This window comes from Brienomyrus brachyistius, chromosome 17 (assembly GCF_023856365.1).
Source record: "Brienomyrus brachyistius isolate T26 chromosome 17, BBRACH_0.4, whole genome shotgun sequence".
In the NCBI taxonomy this organism is placed as follows: domain Eukaryota; kingdom Metazoa; phylum Chordata; class Actinopteri; order Osteoglossiformes; family Mormyridae; genus Brienomyrus; species Brienomyrus brachyistius.
The window spans coordinates 8,277,797-8,290,187 of record NC_064549.1 but is presented as its reverse complement, the minus strand read 5'-3'; the positions used below and the strand labels follow the sequence as shown (position 1 = coordinate 8,290,187).

The 12,391-nt window shown below is 38.6% G+C and overlaps 1 protein-coding gene across 1 annotated transcript in view; it reads right to left on the bottom strand.

Moving 5' to 3' along the window:
• pak4 (p21 protein (Cdc42/Rac)-activated kinase 4) overlaps positions 1-8,207 on the bottom strand; it is a 31,341-nt gene extending 23,134 nt beyond the window's left edge. Inside the window, exon 1 of the mRNA XM_048981339.1 lies at positions 8,028-8,207. The gene's annotated coding sequence lies outside the window, so the exon portion shown is untranslated. The remainder of the gene's footprint in view (positions 1-8,027) is intronic.
• Between the last annotated feature and the right edge of the window lie 4,184 nt (positions 8,208-12,391).

Genomic DNA, 12,391 nt, shown 5'->3' with positions numbered 1-12,391 from the left:
AAGACTAGGAGAAGAAGGATCTGTGAACACACTGAGGAAAGACACAGCTGAATTGAGCATACACAAAACAGCCATTAACTGGGGCCTGGCAACGGGGGCTTGGGCCACTCTGAACACTTACTGGATCCTACGGCCACATGCCCACTTGCGTGAAAATTTGATAAATGGAAATATAGTTCTGCACCACCAGTTTCAATTACTTTTTCCAGCTGAAATTAGAAATCAACTGTGTCCAGGAGCTTTGGCTTCAGAATCAGGTTACAGTAGGCATGCACTAGGAGTCAAAAAAAAGTTTCTGCATTTTACATCTGGATCTCTTTGAATTTGCATTTTTTACATTTGCATGCAAATGACATTTGCTAAAAATACACTCAATATTCTTTGCTAAATAAATTTACAGTATGGTCACCATTCGAGCACCTTTATTAGCAAGAAAATGTCATCTTTGATTCAAAGTAACCTCTTCTAGCAGCTATAAAAGCAGAGAAAAAACAAGGCATAATTTCTACAAGGGACACTAAATACTGCTCTGTTTCACAGGAAACAGTTAACTGGTACATTTAAAGGACAGCCTAGAAATAGACTATGCCATCGACACATAACCAGATAATTGATGTTAGATGTACACTGTTACATACACTTTCAATGTTATAAAGGAAACTTGTTTTGACATATTTTCATTTATAGTTGTTCACTCCAATGCTTAATAAGAAGAAAAATCAGCAATTTATTAAATAAACTGAAAAGTGGTAAAAACCTGTGGTGTTCAAAAACCTTCTGCCTGCTAGAGTATCTTAGCAAGAATCCCACACCAATGGCTGGTATCACATGATTCAAAGTTATCAGTCAGCAGTAATGTTGATGGGCGGCAGCACCAAGGTGCCAAATGAGGAAGAGCAAAGAGAGATGCCTTTATTTCCCTTCCCCAGAAGCATGACCAAGAAAAACCTGCTCAGCAAACACAACAGCTTGCTTTCCCAGAATATGCACATTTTCCGAGAGCAGAAAGTGGATCTCATACCTGAATCAGAGTTCTTGTCAAAGCACAGGGGAGGGAGAAAAGCAGCCTGAAATACAGGTATATTAGTACCACTTGTGCACTAATGTGGAAAATTTGGCCAATACTGGTAACCGATATATTTCTGTATAATATTGCTGATAGACACCAATACTCAGAGGCCCCCGGGCTATTTAAGTTATTGGAGGGCTCCCTTTGATGGTGTAGTTGGCAAGTAGGGGGTGGAGGTGCTGATGGTGAACCTTGCCGTGCGTGCCGACAAATTAGTGGAATGATGTCACATTGTTTTTATTTTGATTTTTAATGGATATCAGCCAAAATCGATGTTAACCAATACATTGTGCATCTCTATTCTCAGATCCGAAGGGTGCTAATTTTCTATAACCACACATGTAGTGCCAGCCAGGTGAATCGGAGCAGTAAATCAATGTGTGATTATAATCCCTAATTCTAACTAACATTACTTACCAGAAACTACAAAAGTAAAGAAATTGCTACAAGTCACTAAGGGCGTACTCACACTTGGCCCGGTTGCCTTCTACCCTGCCCAATAATGACTGTCCCCTTCGCCCACTCTCTCACTGATCTGTGCTCGCATTGTGCTTAACCGTTCGGGCTCATGTAGGCTTAGCGTGTACTCACACCAGGCGATCTGTACCGTGCCCGAGCAAGTCTGACCCCCAAAATCTAGTTTGTTTGACTAGTGCGATCACTCCATAACGTGACCAGGCACAGTACACTACATTATGCCTGGGCCCGCTTGAAGAAGTGGGTCCAGACATGGTTCAGTTGGACTCAGGCACATTACACATCCAGTGAGATCACAAACTGTGTCCGAGCACGAAAGACAGACGTGACATCAATGAGGCGACTAGTACATGTGCTCATGTATACCATATATGAACCGGACCTGGAAGGAACAGACTAGATAGGCTATACAGATAAACATTTAAACATTGCAGCAAAGGGAACACTTTACTCTAAGCAGAGGTGCCGCGTTTGCTAGAAATTTGGGCTGATGAGAGTATGTAGGAAGAACTGGATGCACCACACACAGAATCTCAGATATTTGGTAAAATAGGGGGATCTTCTTACATGTGCAGCGCAGTTAAATGAAAATCAGTGCTGCATACTCAATAAACCTATGAGGACCGTGTGTTATTGTGCCCAAATGAGTCCAAATAAGCCATGAAATAAGGACATTAATTACTCCATTGTGCTGTGTGAAGGTGCTTTTCTTCTTATGTTTTCTTCAACACAAAAAGTCGCACAGTGATGACGAAAGCGTGCTGCGTCCTGGAATGTAAAGTACAATGTGGGCACAGACTAGAGGGGGACAGTCGTGCTGAGGCAAAGTACGACATAGGCAGGCCAAGTGAAGGTATGCCTTTAGAAAGCAACAGTGAATCAGGCTGAAGACAAAGGCCTATGGTCAGTGATTAAATACCAAAACGATTTACTGATGTAATGCACTTGTAATCCAGTAATACTTTACAGTGGTGGGTAACCTGCGCAAAAAAGATGGTTCGCAATAATCGGGAAACACTAAATAAGCCAGGTTTTAGCCAAAGCTGTAAACCTAGGGGAAACACTGGTATCTACAAATCACTTTTCAGATGTAATGTATCACGATATAGCGCTACATTTACTTTAGTTAACAGACACTTTTGTCTCATACAAGTATGGCAAGTAGCACATTACAAACAAAAGTTGTTACAAAGTTAGCAACAACAGAGCCATAAACACAACTACTAAAATAATGAAGATGATTATATTGGATGTTCAACCATTTTCCTTAGGAGAGGATGAAGGATTTTGTTGGCTCATATCATTTAGAGTTTTCAAAGTACCAGCCTGTGACATGATGTTGAAATTTCATTATTAAATTTGGTCCACAGATTAATCTTTCATTTTCCACAAAATAAAAACGGTGTAATTTGATTCTGCTAATCCATGCCAACAAGCTCAGCAAGTTTCACTCCTGGCAAATATCCACATTGGAGCAAGACTAGTTAATGCAAGTAAAAACAGCCAATCAGGTAGCATTGCCTTGAAGTGTTTGCTTTTTTGCTATATATTTCAGTTGTTGGCCTTTTTGACAATTTACACGGGCTTGTTCTTCCTGTTACAGAGTAACAAATTTAATGCTATGAGATTCTGCTTTCTTTGTATTCCATTAAGAGTGTGTGATTACGTTACCATGGTCAAACATGACTTCTTTCAGAAAGGTTTTTTCCTTTTTTTTTTTTATTTTTTTTTTTTTTCTAAATTCCAATTTATCAAATTTGTTTCCTAAATCATAACTGAATCAATTCACCTTGGAGCCCATGATTTATACTCCTAGTGTATGTACATTTTTTATAGGAGAGCAGAAAATGGATGTGCAGAGACTGAAATTTCTTGATAACTAGAATTAAATACCTATTAAAGATATATCTGCGCCTCACCATTACAATAAACAAAATTATTCTCTTTGCATTAATCTATGCAGCATTTTTTTTAAATAATGCAAAATGCAACTCAAATTTTTCCTTTAAAGAACATTTACTGATATTGTAGATATCAAACTGGCAATCCTAAGACCAAGTCTTTTCAGTGAGCTGGTAACAGCTGTGCAAGCATGCAATAAATTGGATCAATGAGATAAATCAGGCTGTGACCGACGCACACATAAGGTTCTCATCCACAGTGTTGGGCCCTGTAGCCCAAAGCTAAAGCCAGGGGCAACTACCACTGCAAAGCTAATGATGCAGACCACCCTACTTACCCAAACTAAACCACGACTAGTATGCTCTAATTCCCCACTGTGGATGAACTGTGTTCTTGATACACAACAGTACTGGCTTATTCACACAATATTCTGCACTAATCCCAACACAGACAAGAAAAAACTCAGACATTACGCATTTGAACACACAGCCTGTGTTTAAACATTGTTCCACAAAATACCAGATTAATTGTTGGCATCCAATTAAACGTAATGTACTGCAAGCCTGTTTGTTAACTGGCATTGACCGTTGATGCAATTTCATAATGGCTTGCACATTTTTCCCCTTACAACCAACCCATCTTCAGAACTGTTTACACAGCTGTGATCTGTAACCTGCTTGCTAGGGGAGAACTCTCCGAAAGAACACAAAAACAAAAAATCATGCAGTTCTTTACATCTCTATTATAAGTTCTCTTTAATTTCCATGCTACATTATCTGCCTCTAGGCAGAAGTGGATTTATGTGGGAGAGTTGTCGGGGCATAGAGGTAAACTTAATTGAAACCTTCTGTTTGAACCAACAAGTCAATAGGTCAGCAAACACTGTAGGATGGTTCTCAAGAAGAGACAATCTGAGCTGCATAAAAAAAACCATGGCTCACCTCAGTTATCAACCAAAACAAGAAGATATTTCCTAGTGCATATTATCCAGGTGGGACCTACTTCAGGATGAAAAGTAATGCTTTTCTTCTTACAGTTGTTCCTTCAAATCCCTAGAAGAAATTGGCTTTGAAAATCTGATATTAAGTAAACCACCATCAACTTTCGAATGTGCTCAACCCGGACAGTACTATCAGTGCTTTATGTATTACAACCCTGCATCCTTGCTTGTCTACTGCAACCAATACTACTTGTTAACTACCCATAGTGCCAGGCCTACCATTCCTACTGAAACCCTGTAAGGACAGGCCCAGAGGGACCACCAAGAACTCGGGTGTGCTTTAGGAGTATGTCTGAACCTCTTACTTTTCTATTAAAAACAAAAAAAGGGCCCTACCCAGAACAATTCCCACTACGATCACAAGAGGGCACAGTTGGAACAGCACAAAAATTCATGCTCAGTTATTTTCACTACCAGACCGGCTCACCAAGCTGGCTCCATAAAATTTCTTGTGATTAATGTACAGGTTCTCATTACACATTGAGGTCAACTAGAACACTCGAGGGCGTCATGGCATGCCAGGAATGCACAGAGTGCCCAGCACAGGCCGTGCAGCTCAGCAGACACCTCTAAGGGATCAGTCTGGAACATTTATCAGCTGCTGAGTGCCTGGGAAAAACGCAAAGGGTTGATGGAGAATGAGAAAGAATGGACTCTGCCCACTGAAACAATACCAAAGCAGACCTGACCTGTTTTTCATTCCATCCTTCTCTTTCAGGGAAACCTTTAGCTTAAAATATATACACAACACAAATAAAGGTTAACAAGATCCCTTCTTATTTAAACACTGATTCCACTGAACATGCAGGTAATTGTTATAAAATCCACAAGCTCTTAAAAGATTAACAGGAAGAACATCCTGGTTACCTTCCACAGCTTGCGCACGATCATCTTCCCAAGCGGAAAGGCAACATAAAAATGCACAAAAAACATTGTGGGGATGGAAGATGATTTTAATAACCTTCTTGAACATTTATCTTTTACCACTAGCAATAAAATCCATTTAAAAAAAATTATGAAGTAACCTTTCCTCCTCAAGTGCAATCATCTTCGATCTCAACTATGATCTCAAAAAGCGGACCACAGCTAGTAAAATGAACCGTTATGCTTAAAAATACGTTTAGATTTCCTCAATTCTTCGACACTCATCAATGATTTTACAGCAATATCATAGGTGTTTTAATTTCGGACATTAACTCAAGGAACATGCAGACAACCTTAGTGACAGCTGTTACTTTAACAAAAGGAGATACTGGGCGATATTATCAGCAGCATAACGCACTTCACATTGTATAAGGTAGCAGTTCAAAGCATATTTTAAACAGAGAGGATAAGTATATTACCTGCATTACATAATCACAACAGTGTTAGAGACTGCAGATTTCCACTGATACAAGGAACCTTTGGTATTTTTGTGAATGTTAAATTTGCTGCTTGAACCACTTCTCAAGAGGAACAGATGTAACTGATGTTTTTTGAAGAGGCGCTTTTCTTAGGTCAGCATTTTCATTTGCAAGAGCTCAGTGTATTTGGTGTTAAAATAAATCAGAGGAAAGCTGTGATGCAGGCTATTTTCTTAATACAGAAGTGTTCCATTTTCCAGTTAGAGTGGTTTAACTAATAATACACCGTCTGTACTGGCAGTTTTACAAAACTGAATCGGGACTTGATACAGGCAGATACCTAATCTTAAATTACCCGGACTGGAAGCAAAAAAATCTTTATTAGAACACCACTAACTAATGAAAACAATATTTCTCCAATGCGGCAAAAAATTTTTTAACGCCCTGCAGTGTTCCTCTGACTTTCCCAGGGTTAGAATTCTAATGCACTCTAAGACATAAAAGCAATATTTTTACGGGGGTACCCATAAATGACAACAACCATAGATTAATCGTTTTGTGGAGCTCTTGTAAATTTCTCTCCACTTGCATAACACTACCGATTGGATAAACGATACCACACAGGGACTACAACTAAAGTCAGGCACCCAGTATTAAAAATGACAGGTAGTGAGGGGGGGTCTTGCTCTTCAAAGTAATGTGTGCACTGACTCACAGAACCCAGCTACTTAACTGCCTTTCTCCTTCAGCACAGCAGGCAGCAACCAGGGCAACTTAATGAGCCCTGTGAAAAGGAGGTGCAGGAGAGGTAAGGAAGCAGCCGCTGAAGCGAAACCAGCTGAAAGCTCACACACGAATACACTTTACCGTGTGGTTCACATGAAACAGTTATGGGAATATTTAAAATAATCCAAAATGACTGGAAGACAAGAACTTTGTTTAATGTCTGTTGCATTAGGTATGAATGACTCGAGTCGGCAAGTCATTCATAAGTAATGCAGTTAATATTTAAACAGCCATGATTAAGAGCCTTAATATGCAGACCTTCTGTAATTACAAATTTGTCAACCGTTTCCACCTTTATGTAATTAAAGTTTACAATAATATCAACAATACGTCAATAAATGAAATTAAATACAATTTAAAAAAACGTAACTGTTTTTGTAACTATACTCATTATCTTATTTGCATCACTTCACTCTCGAATCAGACACACCTGCATGTTTTCAAACCGAAAAGGGATTCCTTCCATTGCAAGAAAGCAGATGTGTGCGTTTGTGTGTATACATATGTGCATATATATACATACAAACATCTCATGTAATGTAAAATGTAATACTTTTCCACTGTTCAGGGCCCTTCGGTACTGAGCCACTTGAGCACCCGGGCAGATCCGCCCCGATGCTCCGCAGACCCTTGACAGAAACTGGGGCCTTGATGTTGTACATTCACCAACCCCGAACAACTTAAAAAAAAAACGTGTAAAGTCATCGCCTCAGTAAGTCACTTTGGACAAAAATGTGTTACATGTTAAGTCGATGAAGCCACCGCAGCCTCCTACTTAGATATTTCCAAATTTCCAATAAAGCATTATATTTAACAGATCAAATCTGGAATCGCTCCGTAGTTAAATAACCATGGAACATGCTGCCTTACGTGCTCAAAAATAAGAAGTGATGGTTACCAGCTAACCTCGGTCACTCAGTAACCCCGGCTACTCTAGCTAGCCTAAAAGTTAGCAGGAAGCTCAGTGGGAAATCTTCACTTTTCATATCCCGACAACCACACAGTAACCAAAAATAAGATTTCATCGTTAAGTCCCCACAGAAACTGTTCACCGCCCCCCAATGAATAACTGGAACAGGTTTCTCACGCTGTGACTTTCACGTTTACTCCTAATGCTAATTAGCTAGGTTACCGAAGCTACTCAGATACACTCGCCGAATAGGAGTCACAGCGCAGTAATTAAAAAATAATAATATATATATATATTCCTAGAAGGCATTTATTAAACAGCCAACCACATTAAACTGATTCCCGACCCTTCCAACAGCCACCGTAACTACCAAGTAACTATCTAAACTTGCCCAGAATTGGGCACTAACTAACTTATGAATGATGGCTTCAAAGTGCACGAGCACCTCGGTCACTAAAACTGCAGCGCGCCGCTGAACCGTCAGAGGGAAACATATCCTAACATAATGACATAATCAACAAAAAAATCATCTGCCCCTACCTAATATCGTCGTCTTGCTGCAATAGCCCACCTGTGGAGATCCTTCGCCTTACTTTTTTTCCCCTCTTCGACAGCAGAGAAGCAAAGATTATCCTGCCATTCACATACTAACCCTACTTTTCCGTCGCCATGTTGAAACCCGAATAGCAACATCCGGGAAACTGGATTCACTATCGATCCATAGCAACCAGTAGCTGCGAAAGCCGCCTGGTTTGGAGACACTGATAACATTCCCTGCATCCCGGGGAATTGTCTAATGCCGCTAACGTAATACACATTTTGTGCCTTATAACTTCACCATTACGGTCTTCCTTTCTGTGTGTGCTGCCTACTAAGCCGGCTAAACAGCATACAAAATTACAACAAGAACACTAATGAATTTGCTAGCTAAAGTGCAAAGTATATGGGGGTTCTTGAACAAAATTCTGCTGGAGGTAATGCAAAAAGAATAAATATAAGTCGAATAAACATTTTGAGGAATATTTGCTGGGTTATTCTACAAACAGTGTTTTTTTATACTGATCTTTTTTATAATTTTTTTAAAACACAATTTTGGAAAACTTTTCTTACGTTTTGGATATTGCGTGATCCCGTTTGCTGATATGTGCATTAATATTTGTAACAATTGTAAATAAAAATGTCTGGTAAAAGGTACATATATTAAATGCATTTTGATCATTCTCGTCTGCGTTCATTTTCACAATGGCATTTTAAATATTTTTGGAACAATTATGATTTTACATGACGGGTTATGGGTTATTTTGTAAATGAAGTTAATATTAAAGGAGGTAATGAGGTGCAATTGCACATTCGTTCCATGTCATTTTTTTGATTGAATTCAACAAATTAAATTTGACAGAGGTTAACTGTGGAAACAGAACTAACCAGTCTAACATGATTAATGGAACAATGATTTTATATATCATTGAATCTTGGTAATGTTTTCCAGGGTAGTGTCTCATCTTCCGCTGTCTTGTCTTGTATTGCGCTCCTGTCTATCCTTCCCTCTCACGCACAAGTCGAGCCCTTCCACTGTAACTGTAGCATAAGAATCTTACCGTGTTCCTTCAAGCACATGTTACGATAACATTTGAAGCTTGTACTACATCCATGCTTGTAGCAAAATCTATAACGAACAAAAAGCTGTAGGGAAAATGTATAACAACACTGCAAATGAATGTTAATTTTCAAAGTGAATATTATATCATTATATATATTTTCCCCAGAATTAAAAAAAAGCCATTATTTTAATACCTCAGGCACAAAACAACATTAAACTGAATCTGACTGTAATATTTCCTGGTCACCCAAATTCATTTAGGAATCCTGTATCACCAAACAGACAGACAAGAGGTTTCAGTGAAAACCCATTGACATAGTCTTGCCCAGAACAAATATAAGTTCAAAATGTTTGTGTCTAAATATGAGCTTCTGAATTATCCACAAAGTTCAATCGATCAATCAATCAATCAATCTTTATATATATATAGCACTATTTTAATTATAGGGTTTACAAGGTACTTTACAGACATTTTAAAAGGAGAAAAAGAACGATATTAACATTAATAACAATTAATAAAATACTACTAGAAATAGGAAACTTGAAGAACCCATGGTCTCTGCAAACGACTTTAACCCCCACCTCATCGTAGACACTGGCCCCTACCTCAATGGGGACACTAGCCCCTATCTCACCAGGGTCGTGTCCAACAGTAGGTCTCATAGGAGTTTCCATACGGCAGGAAATGACTGGCATGGGAAAGGCATGAAGTAAATGGTATTATCAGTGTACAAAAGCAGGCCAACCTGTTTTCACCTGCGCACTTCATCCGTGCACCATTTGCCAATGCCTTCTGGAATTTGCAGCATTTAACGACATTCTAATTAGGATATATATGAAAATGTATTGAAGTAAACTTTTCTTATTTACATTGATACATTAATCATTCAATGTGATTTATAATTAATCTCAAAGTCAGAATTCATTAATCATTTCTCTTCAGTTTAATTTTTATTAACACTAAGTTTAAGATAACATTTCAGGAATGCACGTCAACATATGTTACTACAAAAAATAATGTTTAGAAGAAAAGCCTTTAAGATAATCATTATGCTGTCAGCCCTGCATTACATTTTCCAATAGGGGTGTAGATGGATGTAGACTAATTGGTCTCAGTGTCCTGTACACAATGTGCCCAGTAAAATCAATAGACACCAATAAGACATGTGTCTTACTGGTAACTCTGCCCGTGGGACGATGGCCAGGCTTAGTACGACAAACAGTACGCATGCGCAAAGATTCACGCCTTTACGCGATTTTTTTCTAATTCAACGCGGACCTCTGCCGGTGAAATCATCGAACTACTAGTTGCGATACGTCATAAATTCTGCAAAATCAATAACCTCTGATATTTTGCAGGTTACACCATTACTACTTACTGATCCATGTATGTTTAAGCATATAATTTCTCTTTTAACCACTATTCACTGGTACATATCTTGGTCTAAGGAAAAAAGATGGGATATATATTTTTCGCCATAATATTAATCTGCGTAATAAATTTGCATTTTTATCATTTTAGTTTTTTACTGGTCCAGCAATAGTTATAGAATGAAGTATCCTGAATAGCTACAAACCTGTAGGACTGTATTCTTATGTACATTATGCAGTTTCAGCTTCTGTATTGCTGATATGGAAATGAGGTAATCTTCACTTTGTTTAATTTTGTTTACTCAGGCATTTTGGTCACACGTCATATGAGTCGTCATTTTTCTGTATTCAAAAGCTTGTTGGTATTTCAAAATCTTCCACATCATTTTAATATCTTAGCAGTGGGACAGCGCCAGTGTCGGCAGTATGAGCTCCTGTTGTTCTGACAGAGGTCTTGTCAGAAATTATTTCTAGGGCTGTCGGTGGCACAGTCAATGAATCGTTCTGAGTGCTGGAGGCGCTCTTAATGCATCAGCGTGACCAGGATTTTTTGCAGATTGTTCTGAGTCGTTACGCAGACCCCGCAGACGCCGTGTTAGCCGTACTTTGCGAAGACCTGTTCTTCATGAGTACATTTATTGAAGGAGACGCCTCAGTCGTCACGGCTTGAGGGATATCGTGAACCTCGAAGCCTGACTCACCTGCAGCACACATAAATCAGGGAGGTTTCCCTTGGGTCCTTGGGTGACCACATATGTGAGGTGGACTGCACACTGCGTGCACTGAATGGTATACCCAGTATGCATGTAGTCTTCTAAAAAAACATGCAGGCTAGATAGGCTGCTGTACACCAGGGATCACCAACACGGTGCCCGCGGGCACCAGGATGCCCCCAAGGACCACATGAGTCGCCCACGGACCTGTTCTAAAAATAGCTCACCAGTGAGCAGCGTCTAAAATGTAATTTTATCCTGTTGCTATTCCTCTTTAATCACATTTGCTTTTATATAGATTTGAAAATGGCAATATCTAAAAAAAAGCATTTAAAACATGTTTATTATACATGATTTAAGAAGAGTGCATCAAACTGGTAGCCCTTCATACGGCTCAGTACCCGTGAAGTAGCTCACACTAATGTGCTCAATGATCAAATTAGCTTCTAGAACCTCATACAACAGACCTTGAGGCTCTGGCCTGCTATTAGACGTGCATGTTACAACCTCAGAATTATTTTGAACGATAACCCTTCAGTCTGAATAGTAAACGAAGTGGTCTTCACACCATTTTAGGCTAAATTCACTACCCTATCTGGATTCTGCACGAAAACAGTCTGTACAAATCATTCTGCACAGAAACAATTATAGCGTTTTGTAAACAAGTCAAGTCCACCTGTGACCCCACAAAGTTTTCAAATCTAACTTTTGAAGGCATAACTGTAACAGTGCATGCACTATTGTGTACTATTATTTAAATATGGAGGGCACCTTCTTTTAAAATCAAAATAATTTAATTCACAGATCACATTCAGTGCGCTTCATATTTTTGTTTCATTCTAAACACATATAATTAACAAAAATGGACAAAAACAACAGGAAAATACACAGACAATTTTTTGAATAAACTTTTTACATCAAATTAATACCATTATCTACACAGCTAAACCAGATATGTAAGCCAAAAAGCTGTCGAGATGGTGTTGAAATAGAACTAGAGTTACATGGTTTATTTTAATTCCATTTTTCAGTAAGACTCTTTCAGAACCTAACAGCCCTTCCAATTTATTGAACACTAGATAAAAACTTAAACATGGAACACAAAAAAAACCCGTAATAAATAATTTGATAGTTTTTACTATTCATAACCTACATATACATTGATTTTTATTATTTCAGCTTTATATGTTTGAGTATAATATGATTATAGGATTATTCTA